This window comes from Miniopterus natalensis, chromosome 14, assembly GCF_054644295.1.
Source record: "Miniopterus natalensis isolate mMinNat1 chromosome 14, mMinNat1.hap1, whole genome shotgun sequence".
In the NCBI taxonomy this organism is placed as follows: domain Eukaryota; kingdom Metazoa; phylum Chordata; class Mammalia; order Chiroptera; family Miniopteridae; genus Miniopterus; species Miniopterus natalensis.
In genome coordinates this window covers 52904869-52931127 of record NC_142094.1, presented here as the reverse complement: position 1 = coordinate 52931127, position 26259 = coordinate 52904869, and positions in this window count along the sequence as shown.

Sequence of the window (26259 nt, the reverse complement as noted above, 5' to 3'; positions counted from 1 at the left end):
CCAGCTTTCTTTACTATTTGCCCCTGAGCAAGTGGGCAAGTGCCTATTCAGAGGGCTGACTCATCAGTAATTTAAGTAGATCAAAACCACAAAATTAAGGCAGAATCCAGATGAAGGCCCTCACTGCCACAGTGCCACAGCTACCCCAACCTTCCCCCCCAAAACTGCAGTCCCCCAGGTTTCTCCTCTTGCTGTGAAGCAAGGCTGCTGGGCTAGGATCCCCTTTCGGAAGAATAGTCAGACAGACATATCAAAATTCGCACGGGCGTCCCAGTGGACACGCTCAGATTCCTCATCTGGCAATGGTCTCAGGTCCTGCCTGGCACTTAGCAAGGCCGCTTCCTGGAAGCGGGACTGTCCTCCCAACGGTGTCCAGCTGGGCGAAAGTGAGGAGTGACAATAGTCATGCAGCCTCTCATCAGGGCGGTTGGAGTTTCATGACAGACGCACTGCATTGTCACCCACACGACTTTGATGCCTGGTCCTGGATCTGAGGCCCTTGGCTGCAGTGCTTCATTGTCACCCATGTGGTGGCCACTGCTCTGGCAGAGGTCTCTCTGCCTCACACTCTGGAAGCTGCATCTTCAGGCCAGAATACAGTGAAGCAATTTAGGCCACTGCTCGGCTCCAGGGCAGCTGTCACAGGATGGGGCTGGACGCGAAAGCTTCCTCGGAATGTCCTCCTCTCGGGCCAGCGAGGATCCTCCCAGGACTCGGGTGAAGATGTTCTCGCCACAGCCCTGAACTTGATTTGATGAATCGTGTAGAATAAACAGTTGCCTGGGCCTTCTACACGCTGCTCTGAACACTGTTATAGAATCCTTTGTTTGCCTCACTTAAATACCCCGTGCTCTCTCAGTGATGTCACCTGAAGCATGTGACATCTCCAACTACATTCTACTGGCTCCTGTCCCTTGGCAGGTGTTTTGAGTGGGAAACCAGACTTGATGCTCACCCCTAAGTTAGTAAAGCCTAGGAGGGTGAGCAGATTTGACTTCCCTGTCTTTAAGAGGCCATCTATTCCAGTTGTTTTTCTTAGGCAAGGCTGTATTACGATTTTATACTTTCCAGGGAATGTAGAAAAAGACATTCTGTTCAACGTTGCTCTGACTGCCCCCAGATGACGAAACTGAGGACCTCGGTGTCAAGGGCACCCCCCCGCCAGCGGCAGAGCGGGTGAGTCCAGCCGGCCACTCGTGAAACCTGGTTAAACGTGTCGCTCCTCACTGGGGAGCCCAGAGCCCAGCACCCTGTCAACCGGGCCCCAAAAGGGAGGCTTTGATTGAATGATAAAAATTTCACTACAATCATCAGAGAAAAACCTCAGTCATATGATGTAAACTCTTCCACAGGAATATTTCTCTGGATTTTTTTTTTTACTCTGGTATTTTTCATCTTTATGACTTCCTTAACTCCGCGGCTTTTGGTGTCTTTTGGAGTTAAGTGACGTTTGTGGTTAGACAATGGGAAATTGTAAAAAATAATAATGATAACCAGAAATTAACTAAGGCAGGCCAAAATTTGCAGCCCTCTATATTAAAATAAATATATGTCTATGTGTATATGTATATATGAATTAAGAAGTCTGTGATGAGGGTTTGTCTATTAAAAATCTCCATAGCTTATTAGTAATTAAAACATGAGCACACCTGCATACACAGGACAGAGGAACATGCTCGGTGCAGTGTCTGGCTCCGTGAGGTGCACTCGGGGTAAGGGATCTTTGTAAAGTCTGCGGTGTGTGCGTGTGACAGCAATGCAAAGAGAGAGCTCGGGCTCTCTGCAGGGGACTCTGGCTGATGGCCCTTCGCTCCCAGTGTCATACCACACGCTCCCCTCAAACCTGTGCAACGAAGTCCGCCAGATGCTGCTTGTAAATGTGCATTAAACAACATAATATTTAAGAGAGCTGAGCAATAATGATAGTAACATACACTATTATATAGAATATACAATAATAATAGAAAGCTGATGGCCGTGTTGAAAAGAGAAAACGAACTAACCTTATGTTGACTTTAGAGCTTTGTGAAAAGCTGCCCTTAAAGCTACACCCTGGAGAGCGTATGTTTCTGCACCACTTTGGGTTTCACAGATGCCTCATGATCATTGGCCTTCAAGGGAACTTGCTTATTTCCACTACGGGAGCTCTGCAGACCCATGGTGACCATTCGCCGGAAGGGAGGGGTAAGATTTTTCTGGTCACAGGAGTTTAGCTCAAAATGTTAATCCCCTGGACATACAGGGATAGGATATTTTAAAATTATTTAATGACTAGCTTATATGGTGCTTAAGTGGAAGCAGGGAGCCTCTCAATGCCCAAATATATAAAGACAGGTTTTCTCAGGGGGGAAAAAAGAAAGGAAAAAAGTCCTTGTTTTGATGTCTCTTGTTAATTGAGAAATCGGTAGCATACCCTGGAAGACAGATTTCCCTTTGCAGTTCTGTTGCTCAGGTACAATTGCTCATGTCTTTAAAACAGTGCAAGTCAGTGGAAACATAGATAGGTCACCATCCTAGCTGGTCCAAGAGGATTCTAGAAGCTTCTTTTCAAATGACCTTCCTTCCAGTGCTTTTTGTTATTGACCTCTGAGCATTCTCTCAGCAGAGAAAGCAGCTCCTGGAATTGAAAGGCTGTAACTAGCTTTTTTTGTGACAGAATAATTTATTTTTCTTTCTAATATGACTTCCCCTTTCCATACTGAGTTTCACAGCCCCCTACATCAACACACGATGATTTTTAAAGAACTCAGATAAGAGTCATTTGTGGGCCACATTTGTGTATAAATACATGCAATGGACTTTTTAATTCCTAAGACTGAAAAGTAATGAGCCAAAGAATCACGGTAGAGGCAACTTATTTATTTGATGAAAAGTCTCCCTGTTTTATACCACGTCATGTTCTTTTCATGCTGAAGACCCCAGTAACGATCGACCCCCACGGGAAGAGCGGATACCGGGCCGTGCATTTCTCATTTGGCTTCTTAAAACAGAGAATGACAATGGAATTGCGATTCCCCTTTTTTCATGGAAGAAGAACCTTGCTGTCAAATGCTGTCCTGCACGGCGCGTGGGGCTGGGCGGCGGGGACCGCGTCGGGTGGGAAGAGGCCGCGCGCGCTGATCAGGGCGCTTCGCGGCGGGCCACTGAAAATATCACGACGCGTGATCCGTCACATCTGCATCAAGTTATGAAAAAAGCGCGGCTTGTTAACCTGCTGTTTGGAAACCAGAACACTTTTATCAGCTCCTATAATTGCTACCCCTTATTCGCCGCTCAACACTGGAGAGTTCTTTACCTCCTAAGATCCCACTAATTGCTGACAGATTTGATTTCTCCCTGACAGCGGGAGTCCTGTTTCTGGCCTTTACATCAAGTAATTGCTTTATTTTCCTCCCTCTGCTCTAAAAAACGGAATTCCCTTCTCCCCTGCTTGAACCCCTTTAATGGCTTCTTTCTCTGTTATTAAATCCTTGCCATTTAAATCACATTTAGCGATGTTTTGAATAACTGATTCCAATTACTAAAGCTCTTACCAAGGAGCAGCTGAAAGCGCGTCCTCACTTGCCCACGGACAGGCCGCTCCCCCTCGCAGCCCGGGCTCGGGTGGACTCACTGGGTTTGTCCCCGGACCGGGCAATTTCTGCGCACGGGGGGTGACACTCAGCAAGCAGCCGGCCGCCGGCGCGCTCCTGCACGATCATTTACGCATAATAGATGCGACACTTTATTTTATAAGCAGCCCAAGTCCTCAAAGAAGTCATTCCCTCGTTCCCATGGTGGCCGGGCTGGCCGGTTGGCACAGGAGTGGAGATGCGCGGCCACCGCTCCGTGGCGCACCCGGAGGCCGCTGTTCCTCAAAGGCCTGGCCCAGCCCGCGGCGGCCCAGCCAGCAGCCAGGGCCAGGGCCAGGGCCAGGGCCAGGGCCAGGGCCAGGGCCAGGCGCGCCAGGTTGTGCGGACAGCCCACGGCTTGTTTTGCCCTGACATTGGGGCGTTTAAAACAGCCCTGCCGTCTTGTCTTCTCCCTCTTCCCATGCTCTTGGGTGTCGCTGTGCTTTCTGTGTTTTTATTTACCTGGCAAAGGGACGCATCTGACAGGTTTCGTGGCGTGACCACATTTCCTTCATCGTCTCATCGTTTCGGGCTCTGGGCGGATCCTGTTTCTCCAGCCCATCGGATGCGAGATGACCAGAGATTTTCCTCTGTTTGTTTTGGTAAATCGAAGCTGACACACTGTTTTGGCCTCGCTGATGTTGTATATTTTCTCGCTACGTCGGTACTAACGAAACGTGACTCTGTCGTGCGTAGTGCTTCGGGCAGGAAAGCCGCCGGTACACGAAGTCCTTCAGCAGGCGCGGCACAGCTCAGACATCCAGCCTGCCTACTTTAAACATTCGGTAACCAATCCATCGTATAAACACGATGGGTTTAAGTGGTTCCCCGTGGGCCGTGACATGGCCTAGCCGTCCCGCTGGCCGGCGTATCCAGCTAACGAGCTCACAGACGTGAGGCCACGTGTGATTTTATTCACTAAGCGCGTGTCAGCTATGACTGGGGCTGAGCCAAGTTATCACTAATTTCAAGCTTAAGATTGTTAGAGATATCGAAAGCGCTCTCAGTTTTCTATATGACAGCTCAATGAAAAAAGGAGTTTTTGTGCGTGAGACTATATTCAAGAGGCCTAATAAATATCACCACTCTAAAATGCAGTGATTCGTGTGACAATCAACGAATTCTGCTTTATATCTAGACTGTTCTCTACTTTGGGGGTGCTCCAACTGGGCTGTAAGTAAACTCCATACAAGCTAGAGTGGTAGCTTTTCTTCTGAAATTCACGGTCATTTTTATTATCATCTTTTCATTAACGTAGTTCATTTAAGAAAAGACTTTTCAAATATATTATTCTATTTTTTGACCCTCTTCTAAACAGTGACCCAAGAGCCCAAGTATGTGAAAGAATAAACGAGGTGGCGGTGGACAGTGTTTTAAAGGCCCCGCACTGCCCGCGGGGCATCCGTGGAGATGCCGGGGGGCAGAGGCAGGTGGGGGGAGGGGCAAGCAGCACACTCACCTGGGACCTTGTCTCCCCCATTTTAAAGCATCGCCTCGTCACTTGTTTACGTTTGATATTTGTGGAAAGCGCCACCCCGGACGGCCCAGAAGCCCCAGGCTCCAGTTTGTATGTGAAGGCCAGCAGGGCGGTGCTGTCCATCCTAGGGGTTCAATTAGTCACGTGCTTCAGACCCAAAGGCCCCCGCCTCTTTCCCGTCTCCCAGCGTGGGAGCCAGGGTGGTGCTTGCTCACCCATGGGGACAGGCTCCTGGTGGTGATTCTGAGACGGAGCGCGAATCGGCAGAGACGGCCCAGCCTTCCCCGGCATCGGTTAGAAATAGGCGGCCTTCCGTTTCTGCCCAGCGCCCTGCCCATCTTTCACCTCCTGTCGGCTCTGTGTTGTGAAATCCATTTGCAAAGGGGCTGCTAAGACCTTAGTGCTTCTTTTAAGAAGGTTCCCAAAGGCACTATCTGGGGCAAACCGTGTACTGTAGGGATCGTCAAGACAGAGAAGCTTTAGGGTTTTAAGTACCAAACCCATCGTGCCAGCCAGATGGGGGCAGGAAAGAGACTTACTGGAGCCATTTCAGTGGTGAAAACAGGGTGAATCACCCAGGTCCTTCTAGTGACTAATCTGTGACACAGATGGATGGTCACCACAGTGGCTCAGGGCGGAGACTCCGGAGCCAGACTGCCTGGATTGGAAATTTGCTGTTTCCCAGCTGTGTAACCTCGGGCAAGCTGCTTAATCGCTCTGTCTCTATGTTCTCATTTCCAATGGGGGTGATTCTAATACTATTAAACTCATAAGATGGGGGATTACAACAACTGGACTCCTGGAAACACAAGACTGATTTATTTCAAATCATTGAATGTTGAAGATGGAAGGGACTGTGGAGATCGCTTAGTTCAATGCTCTATAACTAAGGAAACTCAGGCCAGAAGGAAAGGACTTGCCCAAGGCCACCCATCTCATCAGTGGAAGACAGGTCTTCTGAATCCTAGTCCAGGGCCCTTTCCCCAAGACCAGCAGGATGGCTCCCTTGTGCTCAGGGAGAACTTGTGCACCGGCTCCTCAATGGCTACTCTTCCTTGGTTCATAGACCTCTCCCAGACTAAAAAAAATAACACAAAATGCCACTTACACAAAAATCCTCTTGGGAAAAAGCATGCGTTTTGAGACAAGGGACAAGTTCCACTATTCTTGCTGCTGCTACTCTGTAGAGATCAGCAGGATCAAAAAGAAGCTGTGCCATAAGGAATGCTGAATCATTTGTAAAATCGTCCTGATGAAATGCAAATGGAAGCATTCTGCAAACTGTCCTTTACCCTTGTCATGAGCTCCGCTGAGCAGTATCTAAATGTCACGTTGCCTCTTTTCAACCAAGGGAAGGATGGTGCTGATTCCATACCAAGGGGCAGCTCACCGATTTATCTCCCCTTTCTCAGAGGATATTCTAGGTACAGACAGACAAGTCAAAAAACGCTGCGGGCTGGTTAGGCTGTAGAGTAAAATAATGTGATGGAGAGACAGCTTTCTCTTTCCACAGGAGTGTCCCACAGTCAGGGTGACCTTCAACACATAGGCAAAGGAGGCAGCTCCCAGATCGGCATGATTTTGGGGCCCTGGGAAGATGCCTCCTACGCCCCTATATCTTGGCTTGCTTCTAAAAGAACCCTATTCATAGGCCTTTCAGGCTAGTTCTAGATCCCTGTTAATGTACAAGTACCCTGGTAAGAATAACCACTGGTCATTTTCTTCCTTAAGCTAAATAAAATCCTGGAGCATGAGTTTTGATAGGGAAAGAAAACGAAAGGACCCTGCATGCTTCTAGCAGAGAAGGGGGAGGGAAGGCCACTCAGGAGGGGCAATGAGCAGGGACATGCGGTGCTGATGTTGACTAATGGAAGCTGAACTTTAGTCTCTATACCCTGCCATGAGCTGTTCTTGGTGCCCTCCAAGCTTTTATGTTTGACATCAACCTGGGAACTCATCAGAAAGATACACATTTTTCCTTCAATAGTATATTTAAACTTGGATTTAAAGAGAAGCCATAAATACAATACAGCATAATTATTTATGAATCCCACATACTGATATTGTTACAAAATATATTACATGTTATATATAATATTATTACCTATGATGTGATATGATCTATAGCATAATGTTACTACTAATAATATAGCGTTAGTATTGACCAAAATAGTTGGGTTCCTGAGAGTCTGTCAGTTCTCTATAACCTGGTAAAGCTATCAGAAAATTCATTTAGAGCATTTCATTTAACAGACCACACCTGTGCCCTTAATGAATAGTAATTAAAACTCACAGCAGCATTCCCATTCGGTGATAGAGGGTTATTATACACGCTTTCTAAAACAGGTAGACCTTAGGCCATGCAATCTGCCCTTCTATGTGGGTGTCAGCACTCGGGAGGAAATTGAGGCAATTCTAATTTTTCCATTTCTAGAGAACTAGGTACTCTTTTTTTTAAAGAAAGACTGTCAAATCTGAGAATCAAAACTCTGACTTGATCATTTGTCAAGATAGCAGAGTGTGGGAAAGTACCAGGAGATGATTCCAGTCCTGGTTCTTTAAAAAAGTGTTGTGTGATTGACCTGGAGCAGCAATGTGCAACCGGTATGCAACAAGAATGTTTAAAACATGCAATACCTGACTATTTAATCAAGGGCACTGACCTCTTTCCCCTTAGATTGTCAATAGAAAAATGACAACAACTAACACAACAATGGCCATCTGGTGTGAATGAACCAAAATTATACCTATTTTTTTGTCAGACTGGCAAACAATAGAATATGCTTTTGGTGTGCTGCAGAATTTTAGTAATTAGTTTATGTGTGCCATGAGATAAAAAAGGTTGAAATCGCTGACCTAGAGTATGACATCCATCCTCTCTGTTTCTCGGTTCCGCATCTGCAGAACGAGAATTTGGATTAAGTCTTACTCACGAGTGGGACAGCGAGGCCCAGACTGCCATCAAGAACTCAACCTATTCCTTAGTTATCCGATTTCCCACAATTTTAGCGCTCACAGCCAGCCTGGGAGAAAGTAGACAAGATATTTTCCTTGTTTCAAGGACAAGGGAACAGAGAATCCCTCTGACTCTATGGCCAGAGTCTGTAGCTCTCAAATGCATGCAAAAAATTACCAGGCTGCATTCACATCAGGTCGCATCTAAAATACACTTGTAACATTACATTCTTGAAGGGGAAAGCAAATACATGGCATTCTTTGAACAAGTACAGTCACGGATCTGTGATCGTGGAAAACCGCAAGGGTACGATGCTCACATCACTTAGGCAAAGTCCTGCTGTCCCTCTTAAAATCAGCCACGTAGTGGCCAGAATCAGTCACTCGAGGGCCTAAAATGTACTGGTAGGGTGAGAAAACAAGAACTGCGTACATATCTGATATTGCTTTAAAAACATTTCTCCCAATGACCTGTAATTTCCTACATAGGGGGCGGCCAGCCTTCTGGAGAAACTCATTTATTTCAGCGTCACTCTGAGTTTCTGATGTAAACTCTTGAGGGGCTGCTGCCCGGAGGCAATTTGCATCTGTTAGAGAGGAGGCGGGGGTGAAACAGGAGTTGAAGCCCATCACGCCTTGTAGACCCCGGCATGTTTTTCATATATCATTTCACACAAATCCGTTTTTAAAAGTCGAATATGCGATTTCTAAAGTCAAATATCTGCAAAGGCAATTGGGCTGACCCGAATCTGCCTTCAGTGTTTAATGGGAAGGATGTTGTGAAATTTCAAGCAATTTTGTCTTTCATGCACATATTCTTTTTAAGGAAGAAAAATCTTCCTCTGCTCCACAGCCCTCTTTGTGCCGCAGAAATGCTTGATTTGGTTTGGTCTGAGTCAAACAAACTGTTCTCATCCCAGTGGAGCAAAGCAGAAAAGGAGCTTTTTATTCAAGCTATGGGCCCCGGGAAGATTTGTGCGAAGCATTCTGTGTAACTGTAGCTGCCGGCCACTCTTTTGTGAGCCGCCTGTAGAATAGTTATTTTCTCCAGCACCCACCAGCGAAATAATGGGACACGAGAAAATTCAGCCTATTAAAGCGTAGGGAGTATAGAAAGGTGCTTATCGAACGCCTTTCCCCGCCCTGTGAATGCTCGTGCAGGCCCGTGGAGGGTTCCCCCCCCCCCCCGAGCCTCCCCCAGATTTGCCGTCAGACTGGTGGGTTTAGCACGTGAGCCGCAGCGTGGGGGCCACGCCTGGTGCTGAGTTTCATGTCATGATGTGCGATGCATGCTAAACCTCGGCTGCTCGTGCTGTGATTTGGTTCATGTATGTTATATAAATAATTATGGTTCTTAAATCACAATATTTAAAGGCGGATATTTAACAAGAAGAAAGTTGAAATGAGCCAAAGGTAGAAATGACAGAATTTAGCCATTTCCTCTCCTGCAGAAAACTTCCTAGCAAATGCAAAATTACCACCAATGATGGCGGGGGAGTGAACATGAAACCTCAGCAGACCTTCTTAGAGGCCATCAAGCCCAACCATCCAGTATGCTAAACTGGAGATAATAGAATGACTTCTTCAAAGCGCCAGGGCACAACTAATGTCAACTCTGAAGCTCTTTAAAACATCGACTGTCCCCAGCAAAGCTGGGATATTAAAACTAGAGCTTGAAAGGGCCTGAGAAAGCAAAGGAGATTGGAGCCCTGGTGAGGACCCTCATGGTTTCAGGGGCAGTGCTCTTGGCAGGCCAGTGGAGCGTCATGCGTTCTAGAAAATGCCTTGGACCTTCGGTCCAGAAGGAAACTCCAGTTGGTCCGCCCGCCTCCAAGCTCGACCACACCCAAACTTTTAAAAATCCCACAGACTTTACATTGCAATTTAGTAGCATTGTTCTATTTGTTTTCCCTCCTGAAAAATCTACATCGATCCAGAGGAGTTGGTTAACGGCTCTGAAATCATCGATTCCCAGATCAAACGTCGCACAGACGTGCCAGGCACTGTCACTGTCATTCACGGAGCCTCCCCCTTCTCAAGGAAGCTTTGGAAACACTTAAGTCTTGGATGTTTTGCCATTCTGGTTTGAGATCTAGCATGACTTAAAAACACTAACCAACAAGTGAATGTCAAAAGATGAAAAAAATCTCCCACGTTCTGTTTTTCATAAAAAAGCATAGATTTAATAAGTTTCTAAAAGAGAACAGAATGGCCACGTTAGAACACTGCCAAACTTACAAACCCTGACAGTCCCACATACTGAGATCAACAGGAAAATGCATTTCACAAGAAATAAAATACATTTTTCATCTTCTGGATCCGCTGAAGGAGGGGAAAAAACACATCTGTCCCAAATTTCTTTGAAGGGACCGGATGGCACTCAGTTTTCCTCCGCGAACAGGCTCACTCTTTCTACCGGGTTACCTTAGAGGCCTTTACAAAAACCATTTTAAAGCTATAATCAAACAAAACCAAGGAGGAAAAGGGAAAATCTTAGTCTCTAGTAACAGCTCAGGGCTGGATATAAACATGCACTCAGATGCACGAAGAATATCAATGTAAGTAAATATTCACAGGGGGGCTCGCCACAGGGTTGCCCAAAATAATGACAGCACCGTCAGTGTCATCGTATCACTTGCAATGGGCTACCCATGGCAGTTTTATAGCTCTTGCGAAGGTCATACGGCCTACTGTTTATAGCTACACAAACATGTGGCCTATTGGTTGTTACTTAATTCATTGTTAGATTAGGGGGGCACAGAGACGTGGGCAACAGGGTGGGCTCCCTGGGCTCCCACCCCGCTCGCTTCTCACGACTTCTTTGGTGGCCGGCAGTTTCTGAGCCGCCTGGGGGTCACGGCCTTCACCTGTCAGGGGCCCCCGTAGGTCTGCCTCGGCTGCCGGTTGGGAGGGTTCAGTGGGTTGCTGCGTGCACATGGTCAGAGTCTGACGCGGGGTAAGCCTGCCGCGTGCCATTTCCTTTGCTGCTGCTGCTGTGACCGTCACTGCTGTCATCATTACTTGTGTTTTTATCCCATTCTGTCTACCCGGCCTCTCTGGGGACTGGCCGCAGGACTCTAAGTAGCCAAGGTCACAGGCAAGGAAGTCTGAAAGCAAATGACAGGGCTCACAGCGCCTGGGTTTCTGAGTCGGAGGCAAAATAAATGGGACTAGGTCACCAAGTGCCAAAGGGACAGGACAAGAAGGGCCACGCTGAGTCCAAGTGCGGGAGCCTGGTCTGAAGCTGCCCCTCTCCCAGCACCGCGGACCAGGGCCCAGCACTGCCTCGCGCCTGGGGCCTGAGGCTCAGCCGTGGGAGCCCCGAAGAGCTAGGGGCCGAACTTCAGGGGGAGACGCATCCCTTCCTCCACCTCCTGCCCAAGGGCTGGAAAGCACGCTGTAGAAAGACTACCAAAGAGGCCCGGCCGGGTGTGGCTCAGCGGTTGAGCGTCGACCTGGGATCCAGGCGATCGGGGTTCGATTCCCAGTCAGGGCACAGGCCCGGGTTGTGGGCTTGATCAGTGACTCTCTCATCATTGATGTTTCTCTCTCTCTCTCTCCCTCTCCTTTCCTCTCTCTGAAATCAATAAAAATATGTTTTTTTAAAAAAAGAAAAACTACCAAAGAGCAAGCATTGAAAATGTTTTAGAGCAAGTCTCCAGAAGGGCCAGCAACTTCAAACCTGCTCCTTAGATAATGCTCTTTGGCGTTGTAAATGGTATGTGAGCCTCTCAAAGGCCAATCAGGGGACCTCTCCAGATAAGGTATAGCTTCTGGTCACGGGACCATGGCTCTGACCTAAAAGTGTGCGATCCAGCAGAGAGTCTTCACACCGTGTTGTAAAGGACTGACTCTCTGTCTACTTTCTTAATTCAGTAAATATTGCAGCAAAATATCAAATTGTTGAAGACATCAGCAAAAAGAGGTACTTTGGCCCCATGTAGACAAACGTTCTGAAGTGTTGATTTCCCACTAGTTGTCTTGTCTCTGTGTAAACAGAAGTCCCTACTAGGTGGACACATTTCTTGTGCTTGAACTAGTCCTGTTTTCCTTTTAGGAGAAAAAGCATTTAAAACTCGGTGGCATTGCACATTTTTGTTTTTACTTTACTTTTCTGTTGAGAAAAAGAGTTAGGGGGATACTTCCCTTGGATACTGACTCTCTGACTCCAGCTTCATCAGCAATGGCCAGGGTGCTCTTAGGATTTCTGGGCCCCACACTGAATGAGGCAGCACCTGTGACCTGTGGGAAAAAAGTGGAAAGGTACATAGAAACATATTAGGGTAAGGAACGTCTTTCAGAAAAATTACTGGTATGTGAAGTGCCTCTTTGGTCACAAAATTAGAAAAGGAGTCTTGTGCTGAAATGAATTGTAGTTTTTCTGGTATAAGTATCTCTGAGACTAGTTCCAAAATCTAATTCTATACCAGTTTTCACATTTTTGGGGGCAGAGGGTGAGTTGGTTTATATTTTTGTTTGATTATACAAGTGATGTTTTTCATAAAATTTAGATTTAATTATTTCTAAAGAAGAACATAGTTTTATGATAAGTTGCCCTTTGGGGAATTAATTAGAATATAAGTGAAGAAACAAATGCCTAGAAAAAAAATACAAGAAGTATGAATAGAGAAACGTTAGCTGGAGACAGGATTTTCCTTTCTTTTTAATATATATGTTTTACATAACAGGAAATCCACTCGTTTATTTTTAGAAGGATGTAACATACATGCCTAAAGAAACAACCATAATCTGCTCTTTCATGGGACTACAGATAAGACCTACTGAAATTCCTAAATACTTCATTTTTTGGAAAGTCCCCAGCAAGCACAAAGATAGCCTAGTATGAACAAAACTAACAGCGTCAGAGAACATAGCTACGAGATCCTTAAGTTCATAACCACCGCGCCTTCTGTGACTTGAAGGGCTGCTGCGAGCAGAAGAATGTTGCTCGAGCTGGAATGAGACCCCTCCTGGGCTCTGACGGCGCCGGGCCCGCTGGCCGTCCGTGGGCAGCGCTGCAGGGGCGTGGGCCTGGGCGCTCGCCCTCAGCTCTTTGGCTCCCTCCTAACAGTCTTTCTGTCTCTCCATCTAGTTCACCTCTCAGCTTGCCGATGGCCTCCCTCCCTGTCCTTCCGTCACTCTCCAGCCTTTAAAGACTTGTCAACTCTGAGGGAAGCCGAGGGTGGCTGCATTCAGAGTGACGGATGTGTCTTCGATGTGGCTAAGTGGCCGTCGGTGCGCCCTGCTTCGGGAAGGACCGTGGGACGCTTGGATGATAGGGTTAAGTAGTGACTATGCTGGTGCGTCACCGTGTTTGAAAGCCGAGCCTCGTTCACTGTTATTACATCAAAAATGATTCTTTTCTTCCCGAAAACTCTTATCAGAGAGGTCTTTCCGATCTCAGAGCTCTTACACTCTGACCCCTGCGTATTATTGTCACCGTTACCTCAGAAACAAAAGCCACAGTTAGATGGGTGCAGAGGACATTTATTTAGAGACATACAAAAGCAGGGATGGGTGGAAGGGGCAATACGGGGATGAGTGCTTGTGTCTATCGATCCAGTAACTTCCTGAAATAAGAAGGCTAATCGGAAAGTGGAGTCATCTGAGGTCGCGATTTCCATTTACACTGCTCGTAGACTGGAGACTATAGCAAGGAGAAAACCAAGGCTGGGATAGAGTTGGGAGACCTGGGTTCCAGTTCTGACTTTGTGACCAATTAGTTCTATAGCATTGAAAAATAATTTAAATTCTGTAGGATTCGGTTTCCCGATTTGCAACAGTAATGGGTTAGACTAAATAATCCCTCAAGTCACCTCTATATATCTATGTATTTATAGGTCTATCTGTCTATAATACTCTTCCTCACTTTCTTCTATACAAAAATTCCAGATAAAACCTTTCCTCCATGACTCACAATAAAGTCAGCTAACAATAAGGAGGCAAGTAGCAAATAAGACTTATTCAGTTTGTCCAATTGAATGACAAACAAAACTCTATGCAGATATTTATTGTTTCAGAAAAATGCCTCCAGTCCATGAGGTATAGGAATTAAGTATCCATCTCTCAGTCAAACCAAACCCATAAACAAAGTTAGATTGATGTCAACGATAGAGATCTTCTTGGAGTTATCTGTACAGAAAGTTCTGGCAGGAAGAAGCATGAGCTATGTGTGCTTTCCCCGAGGGTCCTTTGAAACAACAGTAGACAGTTTGTCTTGAAAAATTACGTTTATGCCTCAAAAGTAGTTTTTCTAACCCAGTGAAAATATAAGAAGTGCTCTAGCTGCAGAATGGAGGTACTTTCCTAGATCCAGGGTCAGGAGGAACAGAAATGTTGGATACTTGGGCCACTCAGATTGGTGTTTCATACTCAGCGACCCACAGACTCAGTTCCTCGCTGCAAAAGGAAGACCCTTCGTTCCTGGGCCTTAGAGAAGGTAGAGAGCAGGAGCAGCCAACAAGCACAGCAAAGCGCCACGAATCTTCCTTTACGTCGATGGGCACGAGAACTTGTGTGCTGTGTAGACGCAGATTCGCTGCGGCTGCAGCGACCTCTGCTCAGTGCCTTGACGACGACCAGATGTGCTTCTTGCTATTGGGGGAGCGGCCAAAGTCTACCCCTCACTCTCGGTCTTCCCCGTTTTCCCAGAACCTCTGACTCCACCAGGCTGCGAAGAACCCCAGAAGCTTCCACTTAGATTTCCTATTGGAAGGTGCCAGAGTCCCATCAACAACTGACCCTAGGATCGAGCGACACTTGTCAACATTCCCTTGTGCTTCCAGCCTTGAGAGGAAGTGAGTGGAAGGGGAACCGTGGTAAAGCCACCCCAAGGCCCTGGGGACTAACTGACTTGCTGAGTTCAGCAGGGACGTGTCAGGTGGGGAGAGGGAAAGGGAGGAGAGGGGGCAGCTGGGAGCACAGCCCCCCTCAGAGGCATCACCCCGGCAATCACGCCCCCTCCAAGGGGACCAATACACTCCCCGTCAGTCGAGTGTGCTGAACCCCACCCCGCCCCTCACAGCTCAAACCCCAGCGCCAGCCTTGGTCCCTCTCTTCCTCTCCTGCTCCACGCTCACAAGCTTTAGCTCTGTTAAAATATTACCCAAACCCTAATCACGTCTCATCAAACCAACTGCTGCCAGCCAGTTCAAGCTGCCCTCGGCTTTCCTGGTTTCCCCGATCCTTCCATTCTTGAACCCCCTGGGGACTCTCAGGCTCAGGCCCCACCTCACCCCTGCTCGAAAGCTCCCCTGGCTTCTCAAGTCCCGAGAGTAACCACGGTACCAAACTGGGCTCCCGGGCCCCAAGTGACCTGGCCTTTTCTACTGTCCACGTTCATCGCCCACTAGTCTCCCTCTTGGTCACCCTGCTCCAGCTGTTTCTTGGGACCACCAACCTCCTCCCTGTCACAGGGCCTCACACCGGCCACTCCTGCTGGGTCGCTCTTCTCCAAGGTTCTTCCATGGCCCGCTTCTCTCGTCATTCGGACCTCTCTCCCCCAGAGCCTTCCCTGGACACCCTGAGATGACCGTCCACATCTCTGTCGTCTACTCTGCCTACCCGATTTGCTTTCTCCCAGCACATGCACATACTGAACTGGTTTATTGACCGTCTCCCCTACTAGAATGGCTGCTCCACAAGAAAAGGGGCTCTGCCTGTTCATCAAACAACCCCCAGTGTCTAGGACAATGCTTGGCGTACAGTAGGCCCTTCGTGTGTGTTTGTTGAATGGCCAGATAAATGAGGCTTAATTGCCTCTTTACCTGCATTTTATTCACAATAGTCTCAGACTAAGGACATGTGTGAAATCAATGGGTGTATAAATGAATGAATATTTTCCTTAATCACTGCAGCTGGAAGAAATCTCCCCCTCTTCTAAACTCAGACACAACACCACTGTGTGAGTCAACACACTACTCTGCCTCCAGTAGATTCTCTTATACCCGACTCCTCCTTTAGTGACTGTGGACTCCTGAAGTTCAACGTCAGGATGTCCCCCTTCTTCATTTCCCACACAGCACGCTGGGTCAGACATCACCGAGAGCTGAGCTTCCAGATGCTTGGCGACTGACTGACCGACTGAATCCATCCATCACCGTGGTGACTGAAGAGGGCAAATACTGGCAACTTGTAAACTTCCACATGCGTAAGCCCGTGGTCCCCCTTCCTACTTACCCCAGGCCCGTGACAGCCCTTCCCAGACCCTCCCTGCACTTGGGGTCTCAGAGAACCAAAGCCCCCGTCGCTCCCCTCAGCGCAACACTCACGACACTCACAGGCCCCTTGGACTCCTTTTGGGCCACTAACTCGCTTAATTTGGTGTAGTTTAGCACATTACAAGATTGTTCAAGAGTGCTATAAATGATGTCAGACACCATGAGAAACCACTTCAGAAAATCATTGCCTGTAGCCGGAGCAAAAGGTGAACACCTGGAAGCTAGCAACGCCAGAAAAACAGAATAAATCATTTTTTTCCCCCTACCTCTTAGAGATTTGCACCTTTCCCCCCAAAGGATGTCCATGTTTTTGTTTTTGTTTTTAAAAAAACATTTTAAGCTTCTGTAATATATTTCCAAAGCATTTGTAGCACAGTAAAACATTTTGGTACCTGACTGAAGAGAAATTATCCTGGGTTCCCGCACTGTTCTTTGCAATTATTCTGGGATATTTTCAGGTTGTTTACTTATGCAGGTTATTTTAATCTGGTGCTCTTTTCGGCAAGTAAATTAAACAACACAAAGACACTCATAGTTATCCAAATCATCGCCTGGAATTTTCAATAGATAAACCTTATTGCACTGAAATATTTCACGTTGACTTTAGAAAGCAATGTGGTAGTGTTTAACTGCTTTAAGCATATTAGTTTAGGCAAAATGCAGGACTCAGAACAATAATACTTCTTTCTATTTTTCTATCTCAGAGGAGAGTTGGCAAAAAAAAAATTAAAAAAAAAAGGGTGGGTCAGGCAGAGTTCTTCTATGAAAGACAGTGCACCCAATTTTAAGCCAATCATTGATTTCTTGGAGTGTTCCGTTTCTGCCGCCTACTCAACTCTTTGCCCCACAAAATGGTCACTGTGGTCAAGATGACCTCACCTTGCTTGTCAGGGTGCCTGGGAAGCTACCTGACACGAAATTGTAAGTAGATTCGGTTGGCAGGACACATAACAGGACACGGATGGCCGAGGTGACAGCCTGTGCCTCTCCAGCAACTCCTCTTATCAAAGAGATCCTGAGCTGGACTTGCTTAAAGCAGCGTGGGGAAAGGAAATGAGATGTGGGGAAAATTAAGACCTTTTTTCAGTCGCTTTTATAGCTCGAGCGTGGTTTATCTGAAATTTTGTGAACTTGATATGCTGGTGTGTTAATGCATCAAGGCTGCAGAGTTCAAAAAGGGATGGCTTGTTTGAAATTATGGCACCAAAATGTGTCTCCACTTAGATTTTACAAAACAAACGCTTTGGGGATTTGAAGACGAGGGCAGCACCGAAAGAAAGAGCTTTCAGGTTTTATCTGAGCATTCGGTTCTCGGTACTCAGAGGAATTGGGTCCCAGCACACTGTGACAATCACATCTGTCAAGCCTCTATTGGATTCATCTCGGTCTTGAATGGAACATTCAAAAATGCCCAGGAGGGTTTTGTTCCTCTGAAAAATGAACCTGCTTCCCTCTAAAGATGCTTCTGAAAAGACTGTTACTTTCTTCAAGTGTTACTAGGCTAAAATACGTTATGGACTATACCTTGGAGCCCCCTGTTCAAAAAATGTGAAACTACAGAATGTCACCTGATCAAAAACGTGTTTCCGAGTAGACGGTTTTGTCTCAAGATATTTTTTTCCGCCTTTATAGTGAATGATCAGCAGTACGATGGATTGTGTGTGTGTTAGGGGAGGCGTGCTTCATTGGGATATCTTCCCCCTTCTCAGAACAGGATTCATTCATTCATCCCTTCGCCGCCGCATCCTTTACAGGGGGACCAGGGGACGGAACAGGGACCTGTCCAACCGTCTGAGAGGGCGAGGGGTGTGTGCCCTTTGAAAGTGTCAGTTTGGGCAAGAACACACCCGGACTCCTCACAGTCACTCCCCTGCCTCGTTAAGCTTCAAAGGGAGCCGTGGGCATCTTCGGCTGCCCTTTGAACTCCTACTTCCATCCACCGAGATCAAGCTTAAGGTGGGGAAGGGTGCAGGCGGGAAAGATGGACGAGCAAGGCCCTCGGGCAGAAGCAGCTGCTGCTGGGTCCCTCCACCGCCCCTCCCGTCACCCGAGGTGGCATCCGGGCCAGGGGAGCCCCGAGGAAAGCCTCGGCCGGGCAAAGGCCTCTTGCCACACCCTGGCAGCCGTGGGGCCGGGTCACCGCCGCCCACTGCTGCGTGAGGCCTGAGCTCAGGGTGCCCGCAAAGGGGCGGGCCTGGTGAGCCTGGGCTTTTTCCTTGGAGCTTTTTGATTAGAATATTGATTCTTGCTGGTCTACAAATCAGATTGTGCCAGATCCAGAAGATACGGCCCTGCTTTGCAACACGCAGCAGGTACCCGAGACTGCAAACCGTGCTTTAAATAGTGAGTGGAGGTGAACTGGCTTTTATTTCCCTGCTACGCGCTAACATTTATCTTACTATAGCTCACTTGCCATGTCATGAGCTGACATAACTTTTGGACAAAGGAAACATCTCGTGCTGATGACTGTAAAGAATCACACGCATTTCCACTCTCATAGTCTTCCAAAGCTAAAGGTACAGCGTGAGCTGTTTCATTGGAACACACAATGGAATCCTTGAGTGGTTCAGTGGATGGCTTGAATTTATAAAAACATAGGGAAATTATTCTGTAAAACCATGAATTCACAACTACAAAGCCTATTTTTGCTTTGCCATTATTAATACAATAAGAGGTTTTACTTTGACCTTGGAATCATAAACGTGGAAAACATTAACAGTATTATATTGACATGGTCTGAACCTCTCTTTTTCTGTATTAAACTGAGGCTTCTGATAAGTTTGCAGGAATCTCTGTGGCACCAAATAAAAGTAAACAATTTATACAGACTAAGATCTAGTGAACCAAAAAATCCCTAGCTCCTCGATAAAAGGAAGTCTGTTTGCAACCACTGGCAATTATGAATGTTTTAAAAACTACAATTTAAGAAATCATACTTTGTAAGTAAATATTAACCTTTCGGAAACTGTTCTTCATAATAAGGTATAGAGCAGGGTTTCCAAAGACATTTCAGATTCACGTTGATAAAAATATCTTCGTATTATTAACGCAGCCTTTTCCCCTTTGCCATGATCTGAGAATGAATCTGAAGACTGCCATTGTCTTTAATGTATAGCACGTCCCTTATATTAAAATAAGCCACCTTTAAAATGTTACAATTCCTCCTAGAAGTTTTTAATACTTAAAATTGGGGTTGGCAATATAAAATAAATGAGATTTGTGTCTTCTAGACCATCAGTGAGTTTCCTCTGGGGCAATGGGGTGGCAGCTCATCAACAGCTGCGGGTTTTCAAGGTTCGTGACTCCTGCTTGGGATGGAACATACTCTAGAGATGGGTGTGTAACAGAGAAGTAGCTGGGAAGCAATTGTCGCTGGTCACCGGGTCGTGACAGATCAAGCAGGTATTCAGCACCAGCTTTTCCCAGACAGGCTAGCAGGCTGGAGACTGGGCTTGAGGCCTGTCACTGCCCGAAGGGAGCTTGGCTGAACCCGCGTGCCTTACGTGTTGCTAAGCTCAGGGTTCTCTGCACAGCACGGCTTCTTAGACTTCCCGCTGAAGTTACCAGCTTGGGAAAGTTTGCAGGATGAACCAGAGTTCTGAAAATTATTTTTGTCAGAGAAATAAAGCAAAAAAAAAAAAAAAAAAATCATTGTGAGTTTTAAGAGGATATTTCCTCTTTGGCTAAGTTGAAATGTATATATTTTGAAAATATGAAACTTCAGTGATGTTTACAAATGATCAAAAAGGGCTTCGAGCCTTTTGGTCTTTGGCCACATTTCAGAGGCAGTGCTCCATGAAGGGGGGTGAGTGCCCAATCCACTTTTAGCTGAAATATTAGTAAATTTTGGTTTCTTAATGACTAAAGTAAGCTGTCTCCTCAAAACATTAATGAAAAAAGCAGTTTGGGTTGATTTCCTCAATCTCAAAAAGGACGTGTTTTCATTCCAAATGTGTGTAGACTTATGGTAACTGACGGGTTCTATTGATTTGCTTGACAAATGGCCCCACGTCACCAGGCTAACCAGGCTCCTTTAGAAACTCTCTAAATGGAGATATTTTCACACACTTTGGATTATAGTTGATGTCAGTTTTTAGTGTCCTTTAGAATAGCTTCAGTATAGCCAAAGGACTGTTTTTCAACTTATTTTTGGTTGAGACAATTGGAATCCAATTTACCTAAGAAAAACCTTAAACTTGACATTGTGTTGTGGCAATCTGGAATGAAATGGGGCTTTTGTTTTCCAGATCACCAGTGAGTCCCTTCTACAGCAACAGACTTTAAGTTCAGCTCACCCATCTTGTTAGTCTTTGCTTTTTAGTTTTGGAAGTTTCTACTGACATGTTCTCATATGGTAATTCTATGTTTAACCATTTGAGGAACTGTCAGACTGTTTTCCAGAGTGACTGCACCATTTTACCTTCCCACCAGCAGTGTCTGGGGGCTCCAAAGAATTCTGGAGGCCTCACCTAGCTTCCTACCACCACACACACCACCATTTTTCTGCCAACTGTGATAGTGAAGAGACCACGACTATTCCTAATGTGCTTTTCTGTGGCCATAGGATAACTTACAAATAATAGTGTCTCTGAATCACCACTTTGCCAAATTTATAAAATTTACCCAAATTAGTTAAAATTTGATTACTTTCCCCATCATAAAGTTTGCACAAATTAGTAATGGAGGGAATGATTTTTATAGCTTTAATGGAAATGTTAGATTTGTCAAAAGCTAGAGCTCATGGGGTGACTGACTCTTCTGAATATACTCAATATTCAGAAAAGAAACCAAAACTTTGAGTAACTCATAATAAAGCAATAAATGGATATAAATGGCCATGGGATTTACGACTTCTAATTCACATAGAAATTTTGGAGTTCAAACTATTATGGACTGAAGTGTATCCCCACCAAAGACATAGGGCGAAGCCCTAGTCCCCAGTATGACTGTATTTGGAGATGGGGCCTCTAAGGAGGTAATTAAAGTTAAATAGGATCATAAGGAAGGGGCCCTAGTCTAATAGAACCAGGGTCCTTGTAAGAAGAGGAAGAGACCCCAGGAGTGTTTCCACATGGAGGAAAGGCCATGTGGGGACCCAGCGAGAAGGCAGCCAGCGTCAAGCCGGGAAGGGAACCCTCCCCAGAACCCCTCCCTGCCAGCGCCTTTATCCTAGGCTTCCAGCCACGGGAACTCAGAGAAAGCACATGGCAGTCCAAGCGGACTAATACAACGCCAACTTGAAAAAATACATATTTTTATGCCTTTTTCTATTTTGAAAGAACTTTTAGCCCTTTATAAAGGATCATTTCACCAGTTTCCCAAGTCACATGGCAACTTCACCTTGTTATGTTTATCAACTAGAAGCCAGAACTCCGTAGGCAATGTGGTGGCCCCGTTTCTTCCCAGTTATCTTTCGGTTTGCTTTTGCTTTACTTTTTCATCTTTCGGCATTCTTCAAGGGTTTGTGACCAGTTCAGTCTTTCTTGCATAATCCATTGTTGGTGGCTGATATGTTGCGAGCTGGAGCATCTCCTCCCAGTAAGTGTAGCGATCCCCTCAGCAGCTCCACTTCTACACGTAGACACGCGGCCCAGGGGACACAAGCCCGTGGGTCCTACGAGAAAGGGAGATTTCAGCAAATCGTGTGGCTGGGTGTTTAAGAGGTTATCAGTGTTTCTGGTTTTCACTCGGTTTTAGTTTTGCTGTACTCCTTTCGCTCCAGGCGTTTGCAGTGGTTTGTCGGCGTAGTTCCATCATGTCAAGTTCATGTGTGTTTAAGATTTGAGACACTGCACATTTCCCAGAAGCTAAACACACATGCAAAATGTTCATATTGTACTGGGCTGGCTCAATGGCCAATTAAGAAAAGCACAGAAGGTGGGATTGAAAAATGTGTGAAAAGAAAAAGCCACGCCGTTGTTTATAAATCATGACAGTCAATATACCTACATTTGTCATCTGAAATGTACAGGATATGTTCGTGTCGCACAGTCAGGCGGGGTAAAACCTGTGACATTCTGGCTGGGCTCGCTACTGCAGCTGCAGAAAAGCTGAAGCAAAATGAAAGCTTTGAAAGAAAGAAAAAAATCCCCAAGAGGGTTGCAACCACCTCATGCATTATGGTTACTGATAGCATTAAACAAAGTTCATGGAAACTCTGATTTTCAGCAAATTGCTCATTCGATACATTGGTTTTCCAGCGAGTTGGTTTTCCTCCTGCCCCTTCCCAAAGGCGTGAGCCACAAATACGCATCGGCGCAGAAGCTGCAGCGGGAAGGTAAATGCATTTGGTAACCGGGGGTTTTCACGGCCTGTCCTCTCCACAGACGAAACAGGGGGCACCCTCTGTCGCGTAAGAGGGACCGTTTGCTGTCTAAGGAGAAGAGCTACACGTTGGCAAAGCTTTTAGGCTTAACTGAGGTTACTAGTGACAAATTTGATCTCCCTGGAAACATTTTTTTCTGCGTTTCTAAACTAACTAGAGAGAGCGCTCGGTTCAGCTGGACATTTTAAAGCACTTAGGAAAGCAGCTACTTGACAGCTAACATTTTTTCCTCTTGAAGTCAAATTTATCTTTATAAAGGTTTGAAGTGATAAATATACTGAATGTAGATGAATCCTTCACAGTGACTTCACGTGCTTACCCACCCTGCACCCTGAGCGTGTAATAAATAGATGTTTTAAATATTTGCTCCTAGAGGTCTCTTCTTGAACTTCAGCATAAGTTATCTAAACAGTTGAAAAAAGATTTATAGTTATGAAGAGGCCTCTATGTCAGGGAAAGTTTTATGATATGTTTCATAATAAATTAGCAATAAATGGATACAGGTGACTGTGGAATTTATGACCTTTAATGCTTTAATTCTGCACTAAAGAAAAACTAATTATTAAGGTCCGAAAGGGTAATATAAGAGTACCAGCTACAAATTGTCAAATTAAGCCGGTAGTGCTGGGTATCTGAGGCGGGCGCTTTCCTGTAGCTCAGCCAGGGGGGTGGGTACATGTAAACAGGAGAGAGCGCAACGCCGTTCAGTACTAGGAAAGAACCAGCCAGGCTCTCTCGTTGAAACTAAAGAGTTTCTTCTAAACTTTTTTCTCTGTTTAAAAAATAATTATTCAGCACTTTAGTGAAGTGCTATTCATACTGAAAAATGAAAGACTAATTTCATTAGGGTCTTTCATTGTATTTATTGCCCATTTCTCTCCCCGCCGCCCCAAGTGCCCATTGAATATAAGAGGTCCCAGTAAAGTGATCAGAGTAAAAATTCAGATTTAAGTTCCTTGCGGGTTTTAGAACTGTCCTTTCCCTAAGAAACTTCAATGAAAGCGCTCAGGTGGTGAGGCATCTCCACTTTCATCTTTAGTTTTTTCTTAAGAAAAAAGAGCTCAGCCTTTTCGACCTAATTTGAACCTCACCGGGAGGTAGATGAGTTTATTTCCTAGAGGGAGGCGGCCGTGGTAAAAGCTGGCCTCTCCAGTGAGCCTCCCCTTTCCAGTCTCGGCCCCTCTTAATCCATTCTCCACACTAGCACCAGAATGGACTTTATTTTTAGGGCAAAAAAATGTGATTATATCGCATCTCTGCTTAAAATCCTTTGATGGGCCTCAACTGCTTGGCCCAACTCCTGAGCAAGGCAGAGCCCTTGGGACGCCGGTTCCCACCCCTCTCAGGCTTGCACCCTCCTGGGGCCCTGCGCTCTGCCGGGCTGGCCGGCCGGCTGGCGGGCCCTTGAGGATCGCTCAGGGCGCTCGGCGTTGGCATCCTGTCTTTCTGCCGCCCAGACACCCTTTCTCCTGGTCCCTGCTTTCCTTTCAGGGACCAGCTGAAATGCCACTCCGGGTGTATTGTCACAGATGTGACAATCGTCCCGTCAGCATCCGCTTCCTGCCCAGTGCTTCCACGCCCCCGAATCCCTTTCTGCGCATTATGGTTAATTGTGCAGGCGGCTGTCTTGTTACTAAATCGGGAGTCGTGGCGGGCAGGGACCTCGCCTTTTGTCTTTTCATCCCTAGCATCTGATCTGCGGGGATAAGAGCTGGGGAAGGGGCATCGAAAGGCAGGGAGGTGATGCGAGATGGGCTGTGAGTCTGGGAAAGGGTCAGCAAACCTCTCTTCCTTGTAGGCCCAGAGTTAAGGAGAAGTCTCAGGTAGAAACCAAGTTAGCCTTCTAAATAATAGCACAGGAAAGAATACACGTTACCTGAGGTTGAAAGATATTTATGTGTGGGGAAAATTAACAAGGAAATTACGACTGATAATACGGGAGTAAAGAGGTGAGACCGCTCGATCCTGGAGCCTGCCATGTCACAGGGAAAGGACTTGAAACCAGAATCAGAAGACTAAAGTGGAATCTCACTTTGCTCTGCGAGCTAATGGAAAATCTTTATATTTTCTTACCTTGTTTCCGCCGCTATAAAAATGGGGGTGATAATGGAGACTTTCCAATGTTTTCATGTGGATTAAAGGAGATGAGATAAATGAAATGACAATAACACCTACCATCTATGATCAATTTTGTGTCTTATATACAGCATCTGTAATTGCATTTCTGCAAGTGTGCAGTGCCTTTGTAAGCATCCAGCTTACCACCTACACACCGGTTCTCTTGCCCAAACAGTCAAGAGCAGTTGGACTTCTCCAGGCTTTGGAATATCAGATTCTCAGGCGAGAGGCGAGCATACCAGATGTGGCCTATGTCTTAGTCAAGGACACGACACCGGAGAGTGGAGCTCACGGGGGTCACCTTAGGGTTTGTCTGCACAGGTGTTAGAATAAACTTTTCATATTTCAGGTATCTTTTTACGATGTCAAAAACAGACAACTTAAAATGTGACAGTGATCACGTGGGACGGTGTTTTAATAAAAAGAAAAACTGTTAAAGAGAAAAAACTTTAAAAGACACTTTAAGCAAACTTTCATAATATAATAAAAAGATTCAAGTTTACATTTAAAAATTACTTAAATAATAATTAATGGGGAACTGAAGAAATATGTTAGCTACCCGATTTCCTTAAGTGTTTAAGTGTTACCAATAATTTTACATGCCCAAACGGGATTCGGCAATAAACAGAGCTTCTAAAAAAAGGAACAGACTGGGAGAAAATGCTTGTGACGCATTTAACAGAGAGAGAATGAATTTCCAAAACACATAAAAGCTTTCAACAAATCATTTTTAAAAATAAAGAAAAATGGGCAAAATATGCATAAGGAATTCACAAAGAGGTAAATGCTCAATTAGCCTTACAGTTAAGTAAACACATGATCAAAACAATAATAAAATATAAATGTTCACTCACACAGTTGGGGAGATGAAATAAAAAATGATTTGTAATCTCCACGGCTTGCGAGGGCGTGAGAAAGCGGGCACTCTTACCTCGAGTGAAAGGATAAGCTTTTGGAAGACAATTCAGCAAAACCTATAAACATTTTAAAAGGATTACTGTTTGATCCAGCAGTTCCATTTCTGGGAAACTATCCTAAAAAAACACTCCCACTTTTTAAAAAGTAATACATAAAGATATTCATTGTAGGACTGTATAAGAGTAAAACACTGGAAATAAAAAGGTGTATTATAAGAGTTAAGCGAATTATAACAGATTCACGCTATAAAATTCTATGCAGCCAATAAAAGGAAAGAAATTGGCTTACGCGTACTTGCCGAAAAAGAGCTCCTTGACACACAGGGTGAAAAAAACTGAGGGACGATATATAAATTGTGATCTCACGTGTGCAAACAACAGATACAGACACAGATATGGACAGGCGCGTGCGGAACAGATGGGGGCTGACGGGGTGCGGGCCCCGCCTCACTCCCACCCCGCTGCGTGCGCTGCGGGAGCCGGGAGGCGGTCGGGAGGCTGCCCTGCTTCCTCCTGTGCAACTTGATTTGTTTGGCTCAAGTGCATCGAGACGCACGGTAAGAAGAGAAATGAAGTGGCGCCTCATTTCTCTTTGCCATTCTAAATAGAAAGCACACACATTTCAATAATTCAAAAA